The 27186-nt window shown below is 44.4% G+C and overlaps 1 non-coding gene across 1 annotated transcript; it reads right to left on the bottom strand.

Annotated features, from left to right (window-relative positions):
• Positions 1 to 846: 846 nt before the first annotated feature.
• On the bottom strand, positions 847 to 17915 carry LOC109760625 (uncharacterized). Its single transcript, XR_012189067.1, has 18 exons — positions 17511 to 17915; positions 16584 to 16627; positions 15868 to 15994; positions 15168 to 15273; positions 14197 to 14723; positions 13177 to 13546; positions 12580 to 12844; positions 12298 to 12402; positions 12098 to 12196; positions 10525 to 10977; positions 9998 to 10333; positions 9870 to 9914; positions 4194 to 4415; positions 4033 to 4083; positions 3866 to 3917; positions 3729 to 3787; positions 2644 to 2689; positions 847 to 1214 (listed from the first exon to the last, which is right to left on the bottom strand). It is a non-coding gene; the product is annotated as an uncharacterized protein (transcript).
• Positions 17916 to 27186: the final 9271 nt, after the last annotated feature.

The following is a 27186-nucleotide window of genomic DNA, read 5'->3' as shown; positions in this document are numbered from 1 at the left end:
CGATCCCATCTTCCTGGACCTCGAGATTGATCTCGGTGATGATTAACCAGTGGCCTAGCATAGCAGTAGTATTTCGTGGTTAGTTCTTCTGTCTGGGGAACGTCTCCGCTGGCACTAAATAAAATGGCAAGTACATTCAGGGGTGTTTGGTTCAGCGACTTTTAGTCTTAGAGACTAGAAAAAATCCCTAAAAAGTCCTAGGAACCAAACAGGAGGGACTTTTTCTACAGGGACTAGAAAAAACTCTATTAGAGAGTCTTTTTTATTAGTCCCTGGGACTAGAAAAAGTCCTAGGACTTCTGAACCAAACACCCCTCAGTCTAACTTGATTCGCAAATGGTGGAAACGCTGTTAAACCGAGCCATTTGCTTACGGTCGTTGCTTTGGTTAATTTAATTATTATCCATGCGAGAAGTTATGTTCCAAAGTTCATTTAGTATAGTGGGTTATGAACTTGACTCGATTTTTCATTAACCTACAAAGATGTTTCTGATCTGTCATTCAGAAGTTAAACAATCAGGCATCATCTCCTATTAGCATAAGCGCGGCGATAAAAATCACTTGATTGAAATTTGGTGAGCATCCCGGTGACCAAACTGACCCATCTTTCAGCAAAGACCATCTTCCTCGTTATTCAAGCTTATTGAAGCAAAATAGGAGCCTTGCTCACATTGAGTGCAAGGTTCCCTAAAAAAGAACAATGACAGAGTTGCCTTTGTTGTACTTAAAAGGAACCAAGAGTGTTGGCTGAATTTGGCGGAGTCCTTGCTCGGCCCTTTTCCACCAATGGTTGTACACATGATACATGCATTCTAATACGAAATTGCATTCTGAACTCGTGACCAATAATTTCAGATAGCATTTTATCCAAACGGCAAAAAGAGCCAAGGAATCCAACACAATTTGGTCTTAAAAGTGACATGAGTAGCAATTAGCAAAGCTACACATTATACTTTATGGTAGAACCTGAAACTCAGCAAAACTATCAGACCACTGCAACATGGAGAAGGAGGGAGTCCGTATATACCGTGTACATGGCATGTGCACCAAACAAACTGACTGATTGCAAGCAGCTAATCAAGATTTCTCCTCGGCGCCTGACAAATGGGCCTTCTCGATCTGGCGTGTGATCTGTGAAATTGCGTAGTGAGAGGCACTTGATGCAGCATAATAGGATGTCACAGTGAGCTGAGCAAACGTTGGGAGCGCGTAAGCTGTGAAAACAAAGTAGCAGATCATCTGGCGTTAGCTAATAATAAAGATATTCCAAGCCCATAGAGCCAACCACTTGCATAAACAGATGCCGATTCTAGGCACACCGTAAATGTTTAATACGACAATTCAATACAGAAAGGAATAAAATGAAGCCATGTTTTACTGTGGCAAGATAGGATGTCGCACAAATTAAGTTCACCCGACTACGGGCTATTGCGTATGGCCGGTGAGTCTTCAGGAGTACTTTCCATTATCAATTAGTATTATTAACAGGCACAGGATATGAGAGGGAACTACCCTGGCAAAGAGCTTACCACCACCACCACCACCACCCACGCACACCCCACCCCCACGCCTGGTGTCCAGAACACATAACGTAACCATGCTGTGCTATCTAGCTAATGCTAGATAGATGCCTGGCAACATGCAGTTAAGCATACAAAAAAAGACGACATCCAATAATTTGCTGAGGCTAAGATTACAAATAACTTCTACTAGATGACCTTCAGAGATTTCAAATAAACCAGGATTTATTATAGGCTCTAATCTACCGAAGTACAGATGACCCACTTTTCGTTTGAGATCAGGTCTACTTACCTGAGAAATATGCTGATAGAACTGGGAAGATAAGCTCGGCTGTCAATTCTTACATGCTTAGGATAACAGAAATTGGTAAGGTACATATGGTGCCTCAAGAACGCTAAAATGAACCATACCCCATGCCAAGTTCCCACCCTAATCAAATATTCTTTATATTGCACCTAAAATATATAGTTTTCTGCCGTTACATTCCTTCCCTAACAGTGGATAGTGGATACACTGATACTTATGTATGAACTAGCAAGATGCCCATGCGTTGCACGGAACATCAAGATGTATTTGTATGAGTACTTTATCTTCTGGGAGAAAAGGATGAACGAGGGAAGGGATTATTTGCAAATGTGGAGAGGGGTGTGGGTATCTTTTTGCAAAATTGCCATAGTTTCCTTCCTATCCGTCAGATATAAATCGGACGGCCTATATTGCAGGATGGCAGGCACACCATCATCACCAACTCTGTTTTTTATAAGAGTAGAGATAAGAACTTCGCTACATTATTTGCATGTAAGGGGCTGTCTGGATTGCAACCGCGGTTGCCCCACCAAAAAATTGGCGTTGACTACCAAGGTGGGCTCCTGTTTGGTTGGAAGCAAAATCATCACAGCCACAACAAAATATTGGCTACCAGTGCAGATCTGGCGTCCGCTCTCGGGCGAAACTGCGGCGGCGGAATCCCTCACCAAAATATTGGCGTGGCTCGTTTTGGTAAGGCTGGCGTTGGCGGAAACCAAACAGGCCCTAAATGCTAGACTGGAAACTAGAGCAATACACACACAAGGTTCGTAGAGTTGAATAAAATGAATACCAAATTGTATTCCAAAGACTTACCCCCAAATAAAGCACTGGCACCAGAGAATAAGACCAAAGGAGGGACCTGCACAAATAAAATACCACCTCCGTTAATTGAACATGTAACAACAATGTGAATTTAACAGTTAGAGTAACTGCTAAGAGTGCCAAACATCAAGCAGATCAATGCAAGTCTATTATCAGTGTCGTTGAAACACAAGACAGAAAAGCTCCATCGCAAGTACTTAACAAATATCACAATCTCGGTAGTCTAATAGATGGTAGCAAACCAGAACTTATGTAGGTTGAACTTCCTAATACCGAAAGTGCAGAGATCCCATGTTTATACTCCTTAATTCAACACCTTTTCATTTCGAACTTGTCCAGCAACTCAAACATTCAAACAGGTGCCTTGGGAGATGGCCTTTTTTTGCTTCTCGTTAATACCATTTGTCAAGGATCCTATTAAATAAAGTAAATACCCTGCTCTTGCTCTTAAATGGTACACACAGCAATTTTCAAAATTATATCATGCTAGAAAGAAAGGTTTAGTGACTTAATTTATTTTGTTTTCCCTATCTGCACAGGGCCTACCCCAACTTGCTTGGACAATAGGCAACTTCTTCTATGGCAAAAGTCCCCCCCCCCCCCCCCCCCCCCCCCCCGCGGTTAAATTAGCATTCATGTAATAGACTCCAGATAGCATCCTTGAGTTTCCTGTGAATTTTTTTTTATAGGAACTGGTGTCAATTTGTGCCTTTCACTCATCCGCCTGATTAACTAAGTACGGATAACCTCCTTCACTGCACACATCTCCTAGCATTACAAAAACAAAATACAGCTCAGATATGTAAGAAAAGATAACTACGCCTACGTTGTCTCAAACATAGCCGGTCCCAAGCTGGGGTAAAGGAGGAGGGTTGTGATAGGCTTGGCGAGCCAACGTCAAAACTCAGCCACTCTTATGGAGATGAAACCCAGAAGAACATCGCTGTAGATAACTAGATATGTAAGAAAAGATGCATTGATCTTGTATTAACTGTAACTCTAACAATCAAAACGACTGAGCTGAATGAAAGGAACAATTGCATACTAGCATCACATTTACCCAAATCAAGACTTACCCCAACAAGTAAGTGCAGCCACTTGGGGCCCTTCACATGCTTCTGGACGAACGGGATCCCTGTTACAAAACCAAAACATTCAGTTTCTCATCGACGCTAACAAGTAAAACAATGGGCTGGGATCAAACACAACGAACCTGTATTGAACCCGTGCACCGCACTGAGCATCGCCCCGGCGCCAGAACCAGTCTGCAGCAACAGGAAGCAAGCACACAAGTTAGCGACGAAATCTCCCCAATTACGGATCTCGGGGAGGCGCCCGTAGAAATTAAGGAGCAAAAAAAAGGGGGCGAAATCGCGTTACCACGGCGGTGGCGTCGTGCAGGACGGAGGTGATGGCCCAGTCGCGCCCTCCCTGCGCGGCCGTCCAGGAGAAAAGCATAAAAATCCGGTCAGAACAACCCGCGGGGCAGATGGAGGAGGAGGAATCGGGGGAGGGAGGAAGGGGGGTTGGGGAGTACGTACGGAGCTGGTGGCGGGGTTGAGGAGGGAGAGGCAGCGGGGGCAGCGGGCGGAGCCGAGGCCGGGGTTGATTGTCGGGTCGCGGTGGAGGTGCGCGCCGCTTCGGAGCTTCTCCTCGTACACCTCCCGCGTCCCCATGTTCGCCGGCGGCTGAGCTAGGCCTGGCTTGGGGGAGGGGGGAGGCCAGGACGGTTTTGGGTTCCGGGGAAGAACGTGCTGGAGGCGTCAGATTTACCGGGCTAGGCACGATCAGGGCCCAAATTGATATCGCAGTTTTCCTTTTTGGGCCGGGATGGCAGCCAACCCCGGCGGATCACCCCCGTCGTGGGAAGAAAGACGTCCATTTTTCACCCTAAAATATGCCTCAATGGACAAATACCCCCATGAAGTCCATTTTGGTACAATTTTGACCCCGAAATCTCTAAAACAGGATAAATCTACCCCTTGAGCGGTTTTGCCTCTAAAGCTAGCTAAGCATAGTTATTTGAATAAAGTGTCTTGCTCTTGGACTGGGGATCCGCCGTTGCGGATGATCCCAGGACTTGCAAACGATGTAATAGTCTTTTGATTTAATAAAGCTAGCCATGATGGTCTTTCCTTTAAAAAAAGGTGGTTTTCGGAAATGATGTGGCGGTCACATTTGCAAACATTAAGCAATTCATAGACTGTGCGAACATTTAAGAACTAAAAGCAACGACAATACAAAAAACTCGAATTTTAAGAACGGTTTCATGGAAAATTGTGACTAATTTTCTTTAAAAAAATCTGACTAAGTTTCAAATTCGAAAAAAAATAGTAAAACTCAGCTAGGGATGTCTCTACGGAAAAGCGAGAAAACACACACTACCTTGCACCAGCTTCAGTCGGGCCCATTGACGGCTTTTTTCTTTTGTTTTTATTTTTTTTCTTGTTCTGCTTTTTTTAAGTCGCATTTCAAAGAAAAATCTGAACTAGAAAACGCCTTCATAATTAAAAATTGTTCTTGAATTTCAAAAAATATTTCAACTTTTAAAATATGTTGATCAATATGATAATTGGTCCTGAAATTAAAAAATGGACATGAATTTGATTTTTTTTTCCTTATTTACTATATAAATAATTTGAATTTTCAAAAGCTCATAAAAATGTCCCTATATTTTTAAAAAAGTTCACAAAATGTTCTTAAATTTGGAAATTGTTTCTGAATTTGGAAAAAATGTCCCTATATTTTTTAATATTAATTAATTTGAAAGTTGTTCCAACGTTTCAATGAATGTTCTGAATTTTAAAAAATCAACAATTTGATTAAAAAACTATATTTTTCAAAGAGCTCTCGCACTTCAAAAAATCACGAATTTGAAAAATTTACTAAATTTCAAAAAATGCTCCCATGTTTCAAAAAATGTTCCAAAAAATAAAAAATGTTCACAAAATAAAAAAAATGAAAACAAGAAAAGTGAAAAGGGATTATAAAAACTACAAAAAGAAGATAAATTGGTCCGTGGAAGGTTCTAGAACCTTCACATAATCTATTAAATAAAAGCTAACTATAACCAGAATATGGGTCGAGCCATATACCGTTCGAGCTTTTCTAGGGGTACGCGGTACCTGGCTATTCTGTGACTTGTGTGAAAAGTAGGATCCATCGTCGATCAGTGTACCAGCATGCATCTCTATCAAAATCTCTACATTTGTCCCGACATTAAATCATATCGTCACGAGACGTGGGTGTGTGGAGGGAGGAAAGCGAGTATAGTGAGACAATGTTGCGGCGGACAATCTCCTCGGCCGCAGTCCTACTCTTCAACGTCATCTCTACTCCATGTCTTACAAGTACATCTCTATACTCTTCTTCACCTTTTTCTCGGAGATGTTCTTGTTTGTTGATGGCTAGGGCTAGATCAATTCTTGATGACCAAATTGTGATGTAACTAACAATGGTGAATGAATGAGTTGATTCATCGGTAGGTGCATCGCCATCCAACGTTGTGCGAGACGAAAGATGATTGCTGAAATTAGACGTCTCAAGTGCTCGCCTTTATTTAGATTAAACTATTTTACTTTTATGTATTATAATTTATCTTTCCAACATGCGAACTTAACCGATATACTTTTCTATTATACTTAGCAACTACTCCCTCTGTCCGGAATTACTTGTCACAGAAATGGATAAAATAAATGTATCTAGAAGTAAAATACATATAGGTACATCTATTCCTCCCACATTTATTTCCGGACAGAGGGAGTACTTCATAATATAGCTAAATGTTAAGATATAACATTTTAATTATGTAATTTTAACAAAAGTTTGGAAAAGCAATTTCGGTAAATTCTTAACATATATCACAACGAGTTTGATGTAGTTAGATGTTTTTGAGATACTAACTGTCTTTTTACCAAATTATGCTAGATCTTAGAAAATAGAAACATACCAAGTCATAAATATTTACCGACTTGATTAGTGTCACTTAAATGAATTGGAAATATGTGTTGTCATTTGAGTTTATTTAGTTTCCTTAAATATCATGGTTGAGAGCTATAAAGTTGGTCAGGGTTTCTAGAATGCAATCTTGTCACCTTTTAAGTGCAACTAAACAGAGGGATAATTATCTTCATTCCAAATCAAAAACTCTGAATATGGACTATATCTATAAGTGGTTTGTCTTGGAACTACCGCTTTTCATGTTTACCACTTTTTCCATCACCAAATATGTCTTCCATATTATTGGTTCAACTATCAACTCCCATCCCAAAACTTTGCACTTTATCATGAATTAGCATCATTGAGCTCAACTCGCATTAAACGCATCTAACTTTTTTCTTGGTTTAATGTGCATCTGTATAAAAGGGTTTGATGTGTATGAGTTGCTAAAAACATTCTCATTTGCAACAGGTATGCATTGATGCATCATTTATTTTCTTGGTTTGATAAGCACTCCCGCATTACTTTAGGATTTATTCCAGGATTTCCGGCGATGTTCATTCAATGGAAGCAGACGTTTCCTCGACTACGAGACGCCGGTGACTTCGTCAATCTCGAAATGATATGTCGGCTCAGTCTCTCGAAGGTGCTCATAGGGATAGGGTTTGCACATATGTTCATATGGATGAGTGTATACGCGTATATATGAGTGCCTGCATCTGTATTGTGTTCAAAAAAGTGCCTTGCACACCTCATATTTTATCAGTCAAAATCAATCGTAGTTATCAAGATTTTTTCAATAACATTTCAATTTGGAATATTGTATTTAGATGTACAGCCTTTATGATAGATTCGACTACCTTCAATACATATAAACTGAACCGCAATTATGTTTGTGGCCCGTCAGCTCATGTCTTTTGTACATATGCGACGATGTGGAAGTTTTTGTATGGATTCGCTTTGTCAACTCAAAAGAATTTTGTGAGCCAACATGTGGTTGGATGGTTAGGAGGACGGTGGTATCCTCAGCGTCTAAATCCTGGTGCTCGTATTTATATCTAGATTTATTTCAGAATTTTCAGCGATGCGTGTTCATTGGGAGGAGACGTTCCCGTCAACTACGAGGCTCCTTTGGTGACTTCGTCAATCTCAAGATAATATGCCGGCTTAGTTTTTCGGAGATACTCATATGGGTACATAGTGCATGTGTGTTTATAGAGATATGTTTCAGAGATGTTTATAGAGATGAGTGTATGCGCGTATATATGAGCCCCTGCATCTGTACTATGTTAAAAAAAACTCAGCAGAATTTTGTAGACATGATTCAAGTTTTTGGGTCCACAAGCTAACAGTACTGCGAGCATACAAGACATTCCTCTTTGATTCATGTAAGTCGATACATATGTATGCTTGCATTACTACGATAGATTTGACTACCTTCAATTCATAAAAAATTGAACCGGTGGTTTTCCTCTCATCCCTGGCGGCTGGAACCCTAGCCGCCGTCAGGAGAGGGCAATCTTCTAGCGCCGTCCTCCGGTGACTCCCCTTCATCGGTGACTTCGGTCATCGGTGGTGAGAGGGGTCATCGGATCCATGCGTGTGGATTATTTTTACTTCCTCGTAGTCTAGATTTTTAGGCTGTTTATCGTCTTGGCTTCGGCGGCGACGATGATGGCACTGAATAAAGATTCTTCGAATCCTTCCCTGACGAGGCCATCGGTCCTATGGTTGGGGATGGATTTAGAAACCAGTCTGTTCAAGTAAGGATGGCATGGCGGCGGCGGCATCCTCGTGGTGGACATGTGTCCTCGGGCACCGTCGTTGCGACGACGTTTGCTCCAGCGTTGACACAGAGCTTGGAAGATAGTCCAGGAGCGAATGCAGATTTTGGTCTGCATCGACGACATCTGGAAGACAGAACGTGTGTTGGGTTCGTGGTTCGTGAATGGCAGGTATGGTTTCCTCATTCGGCTTCTTAGTCGCGGCGGGGTTTCAGATCTGGAGTTCGATGATGTGTCCGATGTGTTGCCCCGGTCTGATTCGTCCAACAACAAGGGCTTCACTTTTGGTGAGTCACCTTGGAGGTCTGCAAAGCTGCATATCAGCAACGGAGCCGCGTCGAGCTCAGTGAGAAGGTGATTTGTCATTCTTTTCTTCGGTGGCTGTTGCGGTGGTGCCGAAGACGAGCGTTGGTGTCAGCTAAGAGATGTTTTGCTATTTTTTTAGTTTTGTTATGTTAGTCCGTACGTGATTTATATTTTGATTTTTATAATATGAATGAGACATATATTATACAATGTAAAAAGAAAGTGAACCGCGATTATGTTTGTGACCGGTCAGCCCACGTCTTTTGGACACATGCGGCGATCAATAAGCTTTTTGTATGGATTCGCTTTGTCAACCGGCAGGTATTTTATAGACATGATCCAAGTTTTTTGGCCCACAAGCCTACAGTACTGCGAGCATACAAGCCACTCCTCTTTGATCGATGCAAGTCGATACATTTATACAGCACAAAATGAGGAGTAAAATTCAAAACGTAAACTTATACACCCTGAAATATATTGAACATGTACATGTTAGAATAAAATAGACTGCAAATAAAAAAATACGGTAGCACTATTCACAGCAATAGATCACCACATTTTGTTATTCTACACAATTGGCAGGTAGAGCTGTTTATTTCGTCAATTTTGTTCATCAGTAATAGACATGAAACTCTTTTTTCAAATTTTCCTAAGTGTATTTTCGAAATAATTTGAAAATAAAGGGCAAGCAAAATAGAGGACATCTTCAACTCACAAAATCCAGCTTTAACTCCAGTGATTCTTAGAAGATAAGAAAAACCTTCGTCCCATAGTACAACTCTTCAGAATTGTACGTAAAAATGTTTTGTCCAGTACGTGAGGTATCTCCAAATTCATTGCTTTGCTCGAGGAAATTAAAGACAGATCACCTGATTATTCATCATTCAGAAGATCACCTAACATAGTAGTGTATCATGCAATAACAGACCATAACAATGCACAGGCTGCAGAATTCACAGCCCGTTACACATGCATAATTGATGATTGAGAAAAGAACAGACAGGAACTCGCTGAACCAAACACATTCTCTCTTGCAAGAACCTAGCTCAATGTTTAGCTCGCAATCTACATGATACCATACCAGTTCACATGGGCTACTGATTTCACATGGGAGCAAAGAAAAGCAGTTCACAAGGAAACACTGATATCACTTGGGAGAAAAGAAAAGCTAACAAAAACTTGTTAAACCTTAAATAGATCAGACAGAGCTGCACTAGAAAACAGAGGTGGTTCCTGTTAAAAGGAGCCAATTGTTGTTACATTAAAGGCTCTTGTGACCCCCCTAATTACAGATAATTAAGAAACCATCTTTAAAAGTTGGGCTGTCTCCAGTTCATATGACCAAGCTGCTGTTGTTGATAGGCCCCCACTTGGGGACCTGGTGCAGCCACACCAACTCCAACATTGGGACCAATGGCAGATGGGACCTGTTGATGCACCATGGGATGTGGACTTACGATTGAGGGAGGCTGCTGCGGATGGTACATGCCTGGGAATTGTGCATGAGAGGATTGAGCTGTAGCACTGAAAGATGCATTCCCAGGATTTGGCATATAGGCACCAGGTGTTGCTTGACCTGATAAGTTGTAATACGGGGGGCACTGCAAAGTTGGGATCTCTCTATTCTGAATCCAGATATCAGATGTCTCTACCTGTAAAAGATAACCAAAATATTAAATCAAGTAGGCCATGTATGAAGAGTGAACTCCCTAAATACAAGTAGAATTATGTACTCCAGGAGTATGTAACAAGCAGAAAATAATTATGTACTCCAGGAGTATGTAACAAGCAGAAAATAATTTTAATCAATATAAATTTCAGACTCCACATCCATGATTTGTACCTGTGGGGTTGGCGCATAAATGTTGTTATCCTTGTACTTCATCCTATTGACGTCATCAACACCAACTCCAGCTCCAATAACACCAGGAGAACTAATTGTATAACCAGCTGGATGAGTGTAATTTCCATAACCAGAAGGGTTACCAGCTGGGACTGGTTTATATTGTGAAACTCCATACTTCACTTGGCCTGCAGTTAAATGTGAACCCCCACCGGCCATCTGAAGATAATTATTTCCATTTGCCGGATAAGGGACATTTGCTGAATAATTTGGCATAGCCATGGGTGGGACATAAACTGGAGAATAGAGAGGATGTCGATATGGCATGAAATTCGGATAATGCTGCACGTGCATTGGAGGGTACATCTGCGCTGCTTGTTGTTGCTGGGACATATGTTGCTGCTGTGTAGACATTGCAATAGGGCTGCTGCTCGCAAGCTGTGAACTTAGGGCCTGCAAAAGCACAACAGATGAAAGATACCATGAGATAATAGTACTTGCAATCAAGACATAAGTTGCCACAGGTTAGTGAAGTTGAAGAAATTTCGTTTCAGGAAAAAGTAAAGGTGGCAAAATCTCAAGCTCGCAATCTTGTCTGTCCGCCCAGGACAAAATTAAGTATGAAACAAAGCTAAGCTTCTCACTTATATCTCAAGTCAAGTATACAGGAGCTTTGCTTGGATAGATCCGAATGAAGGCAGTAGAAAGCGAAGGGCACAAAAGTCCATACATAACTCTAATGGTGCAAGAAAAACTCCACCACATGACAAACACTAGCAACAATATAGAATAGCAACACGCTCGTGTAAGAACCTTGGTTGCTTGGCTTGCTTGGCCCATGATAGGGGAGAAAATCAGTGGGTTAGTTATGTTTTCTTCCCTTCCCTGAAGCACAGCCACCAAACATATGCTCCATCCATACACAAATATAAGATTGTCTAACATTTTTCTGAATCAGATGTATATATGTATGTTTTAGTGTGTTTGTTCACTCATTTCAGTCCGTAGGTAGGGAATACCAAACAAGAACACAAGGGAGAGACAAGGGTGAGGCGGTTGGCTATCCCGCCCCCAATGTTCCAGATCTGCTGGTGCTACTATGCTCTTCCTGCAGCATGAGGTGCCTTTGCCTTGCTGGGCCTCATCTTTGCACCTAGGCCTTTTGAGCTTTTACGTCATTGTTTTTGCAATTCAGCTCCTAAGTGAGAGCTTTTTGAGCCTTTGAATGTGCTGCTCCTAACACAGCACGCCAAACTACAGGATGCTGGCTCAAGTAGTTAACCCAGTCTAGCTTATAACAGTCTAAAGAACTATACTAGATGAGAGAGCAGATCAGAGTGGAATAGTTAATGTGGATTTATTTAGCCAGCCCAGCCCTAATCAGCACAATGGTAAGTCAAAACTTCACGCGGAAGAAATAGGGGTCAAACTGCTAGGTGTTGGGCTTTCCTCTGACGGAGCCTGCATCCCAGACTTGGGTAACAAGTAATTGTCCTTGAAAGCTAGTGCAGGAAAAGGTATGTTGGAAAATCTCGGTTAGTTAACCCCAATTGATAGCAAGGTGAGTCTCTACCTCGGATGCAGAAGGGAGAACTTGTGAATGAACATTGGATTCTGGTATTCTGAATACTTGCACAGCATTATCTGCTCCTGGATTCACCGAAGTGTACCCCTGCTTACAGAGAGGGAGGGGGTGTCAGTACATAGTAGGTATGGCATTTGTTTCAGATTTTATCCACACCCAAGATAAACTAAACACAATGGAACATCTACCTGAGAAGATGAAGCCAACACTTGTTGGTGCACATTAGGCTCAACCAGCCCGTATAACTGTGCCTCATTATTAGGATGCATATTAGGATCCTCATGACCATATGCCTGAAAAAAAAATGACACAATTATCATTTTAATGCAACGACTTGTCTTAATAATGCAGCCAAATTTCCTGTCTCATAAATAACCTCAGAAAAAAAATGGCAGATGAAAAGTAAGTTCAATCATCTCAGCATCAGTGAAACAAAAAAACCATTCAAGGACACTTCCCAATTGACTTACAGAAAAGGCAGTCAAACCAGAGGTGCTTTGAATATTATGGTCATCTGCTGCACCAAGTGGAGTATCACTCTGAACTAAGCCCAGTCCGTCATCATCCTCAACTTCTTGACCATTCATCTGTTCACTATCCTCAGATGGTGGTAAAGAACTCTCTGCCGCCGATGTGGATATAGTAGTGAGTTGTGATCCAACTTGCTCATCCACCTCGTCATGTTCAGTATCAAACTCATCCTCTTGGACAACCAGTTGAACAGATTCTTGTACACTACACACACAAGAAGCATAATCGGAATCAGCCTACAATTATCAATTCCAAAAGAACTAGAGCATTACTATCATTACCATGCAAAAAGTTACAAAACCATCCTGAGGTGAGATCATTGAAGAATATGAAGCCCTGAAGTTATTAGGTCCATCAGAAGAAGCTGGTTCTATCAGCTATATAGGCTTCCTAGCACTACGCTATAGCTTTTTTAATGAAAATTCAATAATCAAGTGCTTTTCAGGACAGAGAGACGGTACTTATATTTAAGTAAATTTCATTGATATTATTGTCAAGTATCATCAATTCTTATAATTGGCAAAGGTTCACCTAACTGTTCTGGTTGTTCCGGTTCTGGAGAAGTTGAAGTTGGTAATTGGTCTGAATCAAACCCGGGAGAGAAACTGCCGAATCTTATTCTTGTCTGCTCATGCTCAGGCGAATCAAACCCAGGAGTGAAACTGCCGAATCTCAATCTTGTCTGCTCATACTCTGGCACACGGAGATGTTCTGGGATAATCACGTGCTCCATCTCATGCACGTTAGCATGAGAACTTTTGTCACACGAACTGTTCACATCCAGCACATTAGCATTTTCAGCTTTGCTATCTAAAGGAGATGTTGCATTTGTCCCACTGTTATCAGCATCGTTGGTGCAAGACTTATTTGTCGATTTTGGCTTCCATTCCTTAGCTGGTTGTATGACTGCAGAAAGAAAGAAAACAAGTCATCGATTTTGTCACCTCTAGTAGGAGACAAAAGGAGTAAAGCATCCTTAGCCTTTCATTTTTAAGCTTGTAAACCTAAAGACAAATAAGAAACATATCACATAGCTTCCTTAAAAAAATCCTACAAATAAGAGAACCAGTGATTCCAAAAGGTAAAACCTAGATATGATGTACAGCACAAACTTTTACTATTTATTCGCGTAAATTTGCACAAATTTTAATTTTTACTTGTTACTGAGCTTACAAACATAACTTGTTGGTGAAAAGAGAAAAGTATACTCCATTCCTTACTAATGGTGTTTCTGACTTGCACACAGGTGCTAAGGAAGCAAACAAGATGATGACCCTAACCATGTTATGTTTATATTTAGTTACTTTGTTAAGTGTGTCTTCTCTCCTAACCAGCCCATCTCAGTACTAGACTCATAGAGCAAGAGAAAGAAGCTCCTATGATGGAGCAAAGCATAAAAGAAGAAATGCTTTTATCTCTAACCTGTAAAACTCCATCATTCTTAAAAGAACAAAACTTGTTCTATATTACGTATTTCAGAAAACAACAGAGCACAAAATTTCAGACATGACACTGCCAATCAAATGTACAAAACATTATATCACCAAGAATATTACCTTTTTGGTTGCTAGCAGGACCCTGGTGATACCTGCTGTTGTTTTGGTTACCAAAAGGTCTACCAACAGATCTGCCACGAGTTACTGTGTCTACTGCAGGTCTATGATTGGGTTGAGTGTTTCTAGGCATAAATGATGGGCGGCGAACAGAAGGCCCAGCTGAGGCAAAATTCCCCCTTTGAATATTTGCATGATAAGAATCATTTGCTCCATGGAACTGTGAACCTGGACGACCAGAATACTGTCTCGGAGCATTAGCCACTCCAGCTTCACATCGATTGGCTCGGACAAATCCTCCAGCCGCTTTGTAATTGGATGAAGCATGATGTAGATCAGAATTAGGATACTGGTGTTCATTCTGAGAATTCTTCAGATATGGCCTTGCATGCCTCTGAGCAGTACCCTGAGCATCCCTCTTCATCTGATGCATGTCAGAGTTGTAGCTACTCTTTGCACTTTGATGCGTGATCTGACCTTCTGAGGTTGTAGGTGGTGGGCGATTTCGATCAGATTGAACTACAACTCCACTAGAGAGAGAAAATCCAGTAAGCAAAGTAGTAGTTACTTGTAAGAATCAAGCATGGAAAACAGGTAACGATTATAAATTTATTGTGTGTGCACGGGGTTATTGATTCAGCTAAGTATTGTGTTTCGGTTTTGTCTCTAAGTTAGATTAATTGATGTGCACACATATAACAAAAAAATAACTTCAAAAAAACAACTGCAGTATTCATCACTATAAGCATGCAAGTGCCATGATATAAAGACTCCGCACCAACTGGTGAACAAATAAGTACAGTGCACTAATGAATATATGAGCTGCGATCTGAATGCTGAAAACTAGAATGTAAGCAGACACGCAGAAATGCCCATGGAGAGACTTGTCTGTGCTCATGTCTCTAAGCACCGATATATGCTACTGTAATACAGGAAATAAGACTAATTTCAAAAGAAATATAAGACAATTATACCTCCTATCAGACGATTGCATATATGTTGAAACTTTGTGTTGCTCTGCTCCATTTTCCACCGCACCGTGTCTGTTATCCCTCACTACCCGAAATTCTCGACTTGGTCCTGCATCAAGCCATATGTGTCACCAATTAGGGAAAACTTGGTGTATAGAACAAATGCAATCATCATACCAACTAAAATACCAAAGTACAAATGAACCAAAATATACATATGAAATTTGGTGGCCATTCAATGATAACGGTATTTCTAATGTTGAAGAGAGGAAAAATGCAAGAGAGACCTTCGTAGCAATCAGAAAAATACAATACTTTTCCTATGAACCAAATCGGGCCTCAAAATAAGGGTTGCGAAAAAAAAAGAGTTCAATCAAAAATTAAATGAACAATGAATTTTGTTATGACACCATTATCAAAGTAAACAAAGATTGAACAAGTACCAAATGACCAAAATGCAAGGTACACCCAGAAGAAAACTCAGATAAGTAAATATAACTCCATCGGTACACAAGGAGACAGTAGAGAGCAATCTTGAAAATGTAAATTTCACTTACGGTGACAGAAAAATGCAGTTAAATAACAAAATCCCAATTCAGGAACAACTATGTAAGAGCAAATTTTGTTCGCAGCAAATTAAACGCATCTCTTATTTACGCATGTTATGAAGAAACATATAAATGATGAGTTTCAACTATGGTACCATATGTCTGGCCATGATTGTGTGCTCTTCTTTGATCGATCTCAACCCTTTGAGTGTGTGGCTTTGTCCGTTGCGTGCCATGCTCACCTTGTGCTGTGGTCTCAGAAGGGTTCTTCTGACCAGCACTCTGAAAAATCCACAAAGACGTTTCAGCAAAAGAAAAATAGCAGTAGTAATGCATGTATTTTAAACATAAACAAGAGTTCCAAAAAAACAGTGGATGAAGCAGAATGCATAAAAATTTCTGAAGTAGTGGTCAATGTTTCCATGTGGTCAAAACTTACAAAAATTTGATGGATCTGCAAAAATTTGAAGTGTTAAGGCTACAAAAATAGAAAAATGATTCAAAGGGCAAAGGTGTAGGCCTAAAGAATGCATGATGTTAATGAAGTACTCTATAGGTTTTTCAAGTTTCAACCATCAGTCACAAACATTCAAGAAGGGAAAAGAGAAGCAGAGCAACAGCAACAGGTACGAGTTATATACGTATGGAACTATGGACAGGGCCTTAATGTTCTCCTCTTATGCTTCGGGCTAGAGTCTCACAACGCAGCTTCTATTTTTGTTGGCACCTTAGGCAATTACACTACATTGGCGAACTTAACCCCTTATGTGCAGCATTAGCCTTTCAACATTGGCGAATTTAGGTGTAAACATATTAAGGCGTAGAAACCATAAACATCAAATTCAAATGTTACAAAGAAGGCAAAATATACCTCTTTTTTCTTGTCCCTTTTCCGTCTCACTTCATGAAATGGATCTGCAAGTCCAAACATTAGAAGAGTAACTACCACAAATAGAATAGGTTCCATAAAGTAACATGACATGTATATAAATCGACTATAATAAGTATATAAGTAGATGACAAATGTCAGTAGTAGCCCCGTTACTTAAATGTACCTAAAAAATAATAACCAGGTACGTGCACCAGATATGCAATTTACTATGGTTGTTGGCTTACAAGTATCTCGTATTCAAGTTAAAGCAAACTAGCAGCTGGCAATTTACCATGGTTGTTGGCTTACAGACATGTCTGCTACTATTATCAAGCAAACAATCCAACAGACATCACTAGGTGCTACCATTAGCCTTGTTTTGGGATCACATATCATAAAATCACATACTCCCCCCATTCTCAAATATAAGATGTTTTGGATACTTCAATATGGACTACATACGGACTGAAATGAGTGAACAAACACACTAAAACGTGTCTAGATACATCCGATTCACAGAAAAGTTAGAACATCTTATATTTGTGAACGCAGGGAGTACTAAACAGTTAACTTATCCTCGTTTCAGTTGTACATCTAAAAGATTTACCAGAGTCGTCAGGAATCTCTCGTCACTGCTCCAATCGGATAAACAAGTCCACACAAACCTGCCGCTATACACCTAGGAAACTCAAACAATCCAGCTGAACAGACGTGAAGTCACCGGCGGCAGCACCAAAACCGCGACAGATCGAACGAGCTCCAAAACCCTAGCCGGCGAATCCCAACCCCCCGCGCCCCGCAAACTACGCTAGCAGCGGCGGCACCTACCCAATGCGGCGCGAGCGCGCGGACGCCCCAAACCCTAGCTCCAAGCGCGTGGGGCGAGATCGAGACGCGCAGATCGGGGAGGGGGGAGGGGGGGCGGACCTTGGTTGAGGAGCCTCTGCGCCGTCTCGTTGGGGTCCATGTTGGACTCGCGGAGGGCGTCGTAGATGTCGTCCTCGGAGTGGCCGCCGACGACCTCCTTGATGGACTTGATGGTGGAGTCGATCGCCGGGTTGGGGGAGCGCGCCGCCTTGCTGTCGGAGGAGGCGCGGGGCCCGCCGCCGCCGACGCCGCCAGCCATGCCCGCCGGGGGAGGGAGGGGGTGGGGTGGATCGCCGAACGCTACGCCGGGGGCGCTGGGGGTGGTGCCTTGGATCGCCGCCGGAATCGCATCAAACGACGCGCAGCCCTGGGTTTGGGTCTGGGTTTTGGTCGGGGCGGGGGTGGGGGTGGGGGGTGGTTGGGGGCCGGCTGGGCTGGCTGGGGTGCGTGCGTGGTTCAAAAGGAAACGCTGGCGAACGCGATATATTTGTGGAATATAAAAAAATGGGAGAAACAGAAGGCGTTGGGGGTCTGCGCGAGGGGTGGGCTCCGCGCACGAGTTTTACGGCGGTGGCGGCGACCGGCGGGCGGGCGCATGGACCGATGACGTACAGTGTCTGCTCCACCCCTACGCGTGAATGAAAAGGCAAATTTTCAAACTAGGCTTGACACATGGCTAAATTTTGAAACAGTTTTGCGGCGATGGTATCTGGCAAGTGTTCGCTGGGAACGAGATCCCAGTGAACGCCCCAATTTTTTTTGCGAAAATTCTTGTATTACTCAAAACTCAGAATTAAATCACTACGCACAATATCAAGGACTTCGTCGAATATGAACCCTACCAAAGTTGGCCATAAAATGACTAACTAGATTTTGACTTTGTCGAATATGAGTAATACAAGAACCACGTTTCTCTAGATTATCCTTGATCTCTTTGACTAAAAAAACAAATTTAGACCTATTCGTAATAGCACTCTGGACCATCGTTACAACTTATAGACAATCAGATTCAACTTGGATAGGTAGATTGCTCCATTGGGAGGCCAACATTAGGCCTTCCTTTGTTGCCAAAATCTCCGTCTCTAGAACGCCCCAAGAGCCACACAAAAGCGGACATCATATGTCGCCATCGGAAGCACATCATCTACCGAGCCGCATTAGACAATGAACCAGAGCCACCTAGATCGACCATGCTAACCAGGGCCATCCCCTCGTCGCAACAGAAGGCAACTGGGTTTTGATAGCGTCGGTTGGGGTTGTTACGAATTTTAATGGCTAGAGGCTTAAGCACAAGATGGATCGAGGATCTGCTTAACACTAGCTCTGCTCAAATTATCATCAATGGCGAGGTAGTTTTTTTTCGGTCCAAGAAGGGGGTTGAGGCAAGGTCACCCCTGCCACCATACCTGTTTTATCTTGTGGCAGATGTTCTGCAGTGACTTTGTTGTAAAACTCATCAGGAAGGTCGTTTAGCTCACCCCTAAATGTAGAGTCCTTCTTTCCAATACTGCAGTACGCTGACGACACTCTCTTGCTCTTCAAAGAAGATTTGCCACAAGCAAGGGTGATCAAAGATATACTTGGCATTTTCTCTAATTTCACGGGATTGCAAAATCAACCTTCAAAAAAGCACTCTTGTCCCCATCAGCATGGATCAAGATAACGCGAGAGAGATCGTCAATGTCTTGGGCTGCACTCTATCATCCGTTCCTTGCACTTATCTTGGTATCCCGCTGTCCGTTCACAAGATCACCCATGGGCTCCTATTGTCGGTTATCCGAAGGTTGACAAACGGCTTTCTGGTTGGCTTGCAACTCTCTTATCTTGGGGGAGGGGGTCATCTTACGTTGATAAAGGTTGGTTTATCCACCATCCCAAGCTACCACATGGGGAGTTTCCTCTAGCGGAATCGCTAGAGAAGCTTGAGCGACTTTTGAGAGCTTTTTTGTGGGAAGGAAAAAATACAGTGCACGGAGGACACTGTCTTGTGGCTTGGCAGCAGGTCATTGCCCCCAAAGAATCAGGTGGGCTGGTGTAACACCCCGGTGTAATGATGCTACAATAATCCCTGAGATCAAGCTAATCATTTTGCTATAACTGTGCTTACTCACTTTAATCAATATTCCATTTCAAATTCCAGTTGAATTCAATTTCAATTTCTGAGTGAAACTCAAAATTGCTCAAACATGAAAACTAAAATGTTCATCATGTGCCAAATATTCCAAAACTAAAATTGATGGTGAACCAACATTTTTGCAAAGGGTTTGAGTGGCCTAAACTACTTAAAACAGTGACCTAAGCAATAAATTAAATGCCTTTTTAATTTATAAAATTGGCAAACTATTTCAAAAGTCTCACAATATTTTTGTGGCAGTGCACTTTAATTCTTTGAAATTGTTTTGGCCAGTGGCATAATTTTGCAAAGTCATTATTGGCTAAAAATAAAATGTAAAAGCTGCTGAAAATAAAAAGAAAAACAAAGAAAAGGAAAAAGGAAAAGCAGAGAGAGAAAGCCCCTGCCCCACTTGGGCTTCGGCCCACCCGAGCCAGCTGGCCCAGCAGGCCGGCCCACTCCCCCCTCACCGGTCGCTCCCTCCCCTTCCTGTTCCTCTGCTCCGTGTCGCTACAGGGGCGAGGTCGACCCCGACCACCTCGCCGGGAGAGGATCAGGGCGACGCCTCGGGCTCCCCTCGTCTCCCCTCACCCACTTGCCCTCTCCACTTGCCCCCTCCCTCTCACTCTCGCTCGCCTTCCTCTCCCCCGGTTCCCCATCCACTGCCCGAACGCACCTGCCGCCGTGCGCCGTCGTCCTCGCGGTCCCCGTCGTCTCCGAGCCGAGCCATCATGCCGTAGCGCTCCCCTCGCGGAGAGACGCGTTGTCTGGTGCCCCTCGTTGGAGCCGGAGAGCTCCACAGCGAGCGGTGCCACCCGTCCCCTTCCGCCAGTGTCGCCGGCGAACTTCGTCATCTCCGGCGACTGCTGCTGCTACTAAGCTGACACCGGGCCACCTTGTGCCTCCTCGGTGAGCCCCTCATCCTTCTCCCTCTCCTTGTTGACTCTGGCGCACCCCCTAGCTGCTTTCCCCACGCACGCCCGAACGTGGCGCCGCGGAGCTCGTCGTCGGCGAGTCTCCGGTGACCAGTTGGTCACAGGCTTATGCCCGTTAGCTTCACCGCGCCGCACAGCGCCTGCCTAGCCCTTTCTCCCGAGCCGTAGCACGCCGTAGGTCCGTTTCATCATCACCGTAGCTGCTCCGGCGCAAACCTCGTCGCCGGCGCCGTTTCCGGCCAAGTCCGCCCGTGCCACCACCACCAATCGACGCGGCCGTTCGAACGGACCCAGCCGCGTGTCGAACGGCGCCGTAAAACGCTATTCCGACGAGGCCCGAGCGGCTCCGCCGCCTCTCTGTGTCGCCGACGGCTGAACGCCGGCCGCGCTGACGTGGCCGACCGGGGGCCACTGCCCGGTGGGTCCCAGGGGCCCCAGCTGACCCATTGACCCCGGTCAACTGTGCTGACTTGGCGCTGCAGCCACTGACCAGTGGGCCCGTCCCGTTTAGTTAAGTTAATTAACTCGGTTTTAGTTAAAACCTAATCCAATCGTTAATTAGTCACTGACATGTGGGACCCAGCTGCTAATTAACCACGTTTAATTAAAATAACCCACTGTTAGCCCTCTATCTATGACATGTAGGACCCACTAGTCAGTTTGACCAGTCAGCGGGTCTGTTGACCTGCTGATGTCATGCTGACACTCTGCTGACGTCATAATTCCTTTTTGTTAATATAAATAATTCCAGAATATGTTTTTAACTTGCAAAAATCATAGTAATTAAACCGTAACTCCGATGAAAATGTTTTCTACGTGAAAGTTGCTCAGAAAAATTCAACGAAACCGGATACGTGGTCCGTTCATCTGTCACATGCCCCTAGCATGCTGAACTTGGAACTTTCCCCCTCTTTTCCTTTATCCGGAATCCACCTAACGTCGGGAATTCATCCTCGGATGTTTATCCCCTCCGTCTGCAACGTGTAGTACTACGTTAGGTCGACCCTAGTTCTGCTTATCGTCATGTCATGCTTAGCGTTGCATCTGTTTTCTTATATTTACTGTTTCTTCCCCCTCTTCTCTCCGATAGACCCCGAGGCCGATGATGCCCCGGTGATCGACTACGTCGACGACGACCCCTCCTTGCCAGAGCAACTAGGCAAGCCCCCCCTTTGATCATCCCAATATCGCCCATTCCATTCTCTCATGCTTTTATTAGATTTTGCTACTGTTATTGTTTGCTCCTATTCTGATGCATAGCCTCTTTTGTAACCTGCTCATTGTTACCTACCTGCTTATCCTAAACTGCTTAGTATAGGTTGGTTAGTGATCCACCAGTGACCCCCACCTTGTCCTTGTTGCCCCTGCTTCATCATCGAAGACCCGATCAACGTGATCGAAGACCAGGCCCCGGCACCGCACATCACTTTCCCCTTAGTTGCTCGACACTACTTGGTTACTATTGAGTACCAAGGGTGAGACCTCTACAGCACTTCTGATGTTAACCCTGTAGTGTAGCTATTCGATCGTTGTCATCGAGGGTGATTCCGCCTTAACCACTTCCGATACGACTCTGTCGTGCAACCCCTCAAGTGTGAACCTCGGGGGTGATTCCTCTTACGTTCACCTTGATGATTACATCGAGTGGAATTCACCGGGGGTGATTCCTCGGGTTTTCCCCTTGATGTTTGGACACACAGTTACTATGGTTACTATGATTTACACTGAACCATGTTACTAAAGACGGGTCGGCCCTGAGGGGTACCCGCGCGAGCATAATTGCGAGTGATGTGGAGTCGGGTTGACCTGGAAGGTGCCCGCGAGATAATTACGAGGCGTGGCCGGGCATTCCTAGCCCTTGCCGCAAGTCCTCGAGACGAGGCGACGGGGTCACATCTTTCGTGAGTCTCTGCTTGTTACCGCGCGTTCCTAATCCACTACGATTTAGATATTTGATCCGAGGGGCCTCTGGCCTGATAGCACTAACCATCACGTGGGCATAGTATGGGCGTTCTGCCTCGTATGCATCAGCCGAAGCTTAATAGACGTCATGCGACTGAGCGGCGCGCGCCGGGTTGGACTGGTAAGCTCCCGCCTTTTTAAGGAGGTAGCTAGGTCTGCTCACCGGCCGCCCACGCAACGTGCAGGAGTTCCCGGGGCGATGGCCCATGACCCCTGGGGGCATAGGTTTAGTCCGGCGTGCTTGACCTCTCTATTAAGCCTAGGTCGGGTTGCGGCGTATTGTTTGGCCGAGGCCGGGCATGACCCAGGAAAGTGTGTCCGGCCGGAGTTAATCGAGCGTGGTGGGTAAGTTGGTGCACCCCTGCAGGGAAGAAAACATCTATCGATAGCCTGTCCTACGGTAACGGACACTTGGAGTTGTATCCCGATCGATACAACTAGAACTGGATACTTGTGATGAGTAATGGATTGTGATGATAACTGGATAGTATGGCTCTGGGATTGCTTTCTCGCAGGGAGTCGAGAAAGGATCTCTGGCCGAGGTTGATAACACTACTACTACTTTAGTTATGCTACTCTACTCCCTCTTGTTGCTGCAAGATGGTGGTTTCCAGAAGATGCTAGTCTTCGATAGGACTAGGCCTTCTCTCTATTCTGGCATTTTTGCAGCCCAGTCCACATATACAACCTTCCTTTGATAATGTTGCATATGTAGTGTAGATCCTTGCTTGCGAGTACTTTGGATGAGTACTCACGGTTGCTTTGCTCCCCCTTTGCCCCTTTCTTCTTCTTTCCGGTTGATGCAACCAGATGTCGGAGCCGAGGAGCCAGATGCCACCGCCGATGCCTACTACTACGTGGAGACCGACGATGATCAGGAGTAGTTAGGAGGCTCCCAGGCAGGAGGCCGTGCCTCTTCGATCGTGTTGCTTTTGTGCTAGCCTTCTTAAGGCATCCCTGTTCAACTTATGTCTGTACTCAGATATTGTTGCTTCCGCTGACTTTTGTGTATTCGAGCTTATGTATTCGAGCCCTCGAGGCCCATGGCTTGTAATATAAAGCTTGTATTATTTTATTTGTGTCTAGAGTTGTGTTGTGATATCTTCCCGTGAGTCCTTGATCTTGATCGTACACATTTGCATGTATGATTAGTGTACGATTGAATCGAGGGCGTCACAAGTTGGTATCAGAGCCGACTGCCTGTAGGTAGCCCCCTTTCCAACTCCTTGGCCGAAGTTGAGTCTAGTCACTGAAAAACTTTTACTAACATTGGCTGTGTGGCTTACGGGCCCACGTCGCCATTGGGTGGTATTAGGATCTTTTACTCCTCATCTATACTCTGGGACTCTGATCTCTCTTCCATTCGGGTTAAACGAATTTACTAACTCTAACATTAGGATCCCGTGACCACATTCACCCCAAAGTTGGATAAGCCATAGCTATTCCTTAGAATAGTATTTTGAGTAGTGCACACACTGTCGTGTTGACTACTAAGTGGTATCCATCGTACCTCTTTCTTTATGCATGTTTCATCATGAATGATCCTTGTCTTTGCAAATGCTCAATGCTGAACTACCCCCCTGTTACTTGTTAGCAGGATGGTTAGACCCGCTGGTCGTGGCCGTGGTGCCAACGATCCACCACCGCCCGAATTCTTTGCCGGAATGATGCAACAATTTGAGCTGAACCGCCAGTTCATGGAAGGAATGATGGCTCAGTTTCCTCGTCCGAATATGAATCAACAGCCAACCCCAGTAACTCTGCAGGACTTCATGCGCCTCAACCCAACTATCTACCGCAGCTCAACTCAACCCCTTGATGCTGATGACTGGCTCCGCGACATCACGTATGAAATGGAGTCTGCTAGTGTTGCCCCTACCAGCTATGTCACCTTCGCATCCTTCTTCCTCAAGGGTCCTGCTGCTCAATGGTGGGACAGCCACAGGCGTACCCTACCTGCTAGAACGGTCATCACTTGGCCGGATTTCCAAGCTGCCTTCCGTGCCCGCTTCATTCCTCAGGGAATCATGGACAGGAAGAAGCGAGATTTCCGTAACCTCACCCAAGGCAACAAGTCTGTAGATGCTTATCAACGGGAATTTCTGGACTTGTCACGTTATGCTGAAGAAGACATTGCAACTGATGCTCGTAAGCAAGAGAAGTTTCGTGATGGACTTCACCCTGATATCAAGCTAGCACTGCTCGTTCATGACTTTGCCGACTTCGCCACCTTGGTGAACAAGGCTATTCATGTCGAAACTGGTCTGCAGGAACATCAGGGATCCCTCAGGCGCGGCCGTGACGCTGGCTCATCTTCGGGCCCGTCCGCGCAGAAGCGTCGGATATGGATCCCCCACAGCATGTATCGTCCAACTGCACCCGCACCAAGACAGTCCTATGCTGCACCTCGTCTGCCTCCTCCACCGCAGAGGTAGCCTCTTCGAGATGTACCATCCCAAGCTCCTACTCCCGATCCCAATGATGGTCTGTGCTTCAGATGTGGCCGCCCAGGCCACCTTGCTAAAGAGTGCAATCAGAAAAAGAGCCAGCTGGCTCTGCCTTCAACTGGTCGTAGCAATCAGCCCCATAACAACAATGCCAGACCTTATGGTCGTGGTCAGGCTAATCATGTTGATCTGAATGAAGCTCAAGACCAGCCTGCCACGGTGATGGGTACTCTTCTCGTTAATTCAGTACCGGCTTCTGTTTTATTCGATTGAGGAGCATCGCATTCATTCATGTCAGAAAATTTTGCATACACACACGACATTCGATGCGAGCCCATGAACACTCCGATAGTGGTACGCACCCCTGCGGGTCAGTGTCGAACTACCATGATTGGTCGCGACGTCCCTGCTGAAATTGAAGGGTTGGAATTCCTTGTTTCTCCTATTATTCTGGAGTCTTCCAATATTGACCTCATTCTGGGAATGGAATGGTTGAAAGCGCATACTGCCTCTACCGTTTGCGCCACCAAGGTCATTCACCTCCTACATCCTTCCGATGAGATAGTAACCTACCATGCTCAGCTTGTTCAAAACGCTGAAGCACGACTTTATGCTTTGAATGCGTTGAACGCAGCACCTCTTGAGGGAATTGAAAAGATTCCAGTCGTTCGCGACTTCGAAGAAGCCTTTCCAGAAGAACTTCCAGGAATACCCCCTGCCCGGGCTGTCGAGTTCGTCATCGACTTGAAACCAGGCACCGTTCCTATTGCCAAACGACCGTACAAGATGCCACCTCATGAACTCCTTGAACTTAAGGAGGAAATCGACAAATCTCTTCGCAAGGGTTTCATTCGTCCAAGTTCCTCTGCTTGGGGAGCACCTTCTCTCTTCGTCAAGAAGAAGGACGGAACAAACCGTTTGGTCCAAGACTATCGTCCTATCAACCAAGCTACAATTCAGAACAAATATCCCCTTCCTCGGATCAATGATCTGTATGATCAACTGGCTGGTTCATCGATATTCTCTAAACTCGAATTGAGGTTGGGTTACCACCAGATCCGTGTTCGTGAAGAGGATATTCCAAAGACTGCATTCGTCACTCGTTATGGTTCTTATGAGTACGCTGTCATGTCTTTCGGCTTGACCAATGCGCCAGCCACATTCTCTCGTCTGATGAACTACACATTCATGGATTACCTCGACAAGTTCGTTGTAGTCTATCTGGATGATATCCTGGTATATTCGAAGAACAAAGAAGAACATGCTGAACATCTTCGACTTGTTCTAGAGAAGCTTCGAGAGCATCAACTTTATGCCAAGTATTCCAAGTGTGAATTCTGGTTACCCGAAGTCACCTACCTTGGTCATGTCATCTCCAAGGATGGTATTGCCGTCAACCCAGAGCGCGTTCAGGCTATTCTTGACTGGACCCCTCCGAAGACTGTCAAGCAAGTCAAAAGCTTTCTCGGACTTGCCAGTTATTGCCGCCGTTTCGTCGAGAACTTCTCCAAGATCGCCAAGCCACTGACCAATCTGCTTCACAAGGGCGTTAAGTTCGATTGGACAGACAAATGTCAGGAAAGTTTCCAGGCACTCAAGGACAAGCTGACTTCTGCCCCAGTGCTTGCTCCCCCTGATTCTCGCAAGAACTTCGTCATCTATTGCGACGCTTCACGCCAAGGATTAGGCTGTGTCCTAATGCAAGAGTGCAAAGTAATTGCGTATGCCTCCCGTCAAGTGCGTCCTCATGAAGAGAACTACCCAGTTCATGATCTCGAGCTTGTTGCGGTTATCTTTGCACTGAAGCTATGGCGACAATACCTTCTCGGTAATCGTTGCGAGATCTTCACCGATCATCAGAGTCTGAAGTACCTGTTTACTCAGCCAGATCTGAACCTCCGTCAGCAGCGGTGGATGGAAGCTATTGCTGACTACAACTGCGGTATATCTTATACCCCTGGCAAGGCTAATGTAATGGCCGATGCCCTGAGTCGTAAGTCTTATTGCAACAATCACATGGTCTTCAAAGCTCAACCCCGCCTTTATGAAGAGCTATGCAAGCTGAACCTTCAACTAGTTCCATGGGGTTCTCTGAATAACCTTGTCTTGGAACCAACTCTTCTGAAAGCAATCAAGTCTGCTCAAGCCAACGATGCACATGTTGATCTGATGAAAAAGGATCTTGCATTAGAGAAATCCAGAGATTTCTCACTTGGTGAAGATGGAACCTTATACTTCAGAGATCGCATTGTAGTACCCCGGTTCGAGCTTATGACAGA

This window comes from Aegilops tauschii, chromosome 7 (genome assembly GCF_002575655.3).
Source record: "Aegilops tauschii subsp. strangulata cultivar AL8/78 chromosome 7, Aet v6.0, whole genome shotgun sequence".
Lineage (NCBI taxonomy): Eukaryota > Viridiplantae > Streptophyta > Magnoliopsida > Poales > Poaceae > Aegilops > Aegilops tauschii.
This window is presented reverse-complemented; position numbering and strand designations above follow the sequence as displayed.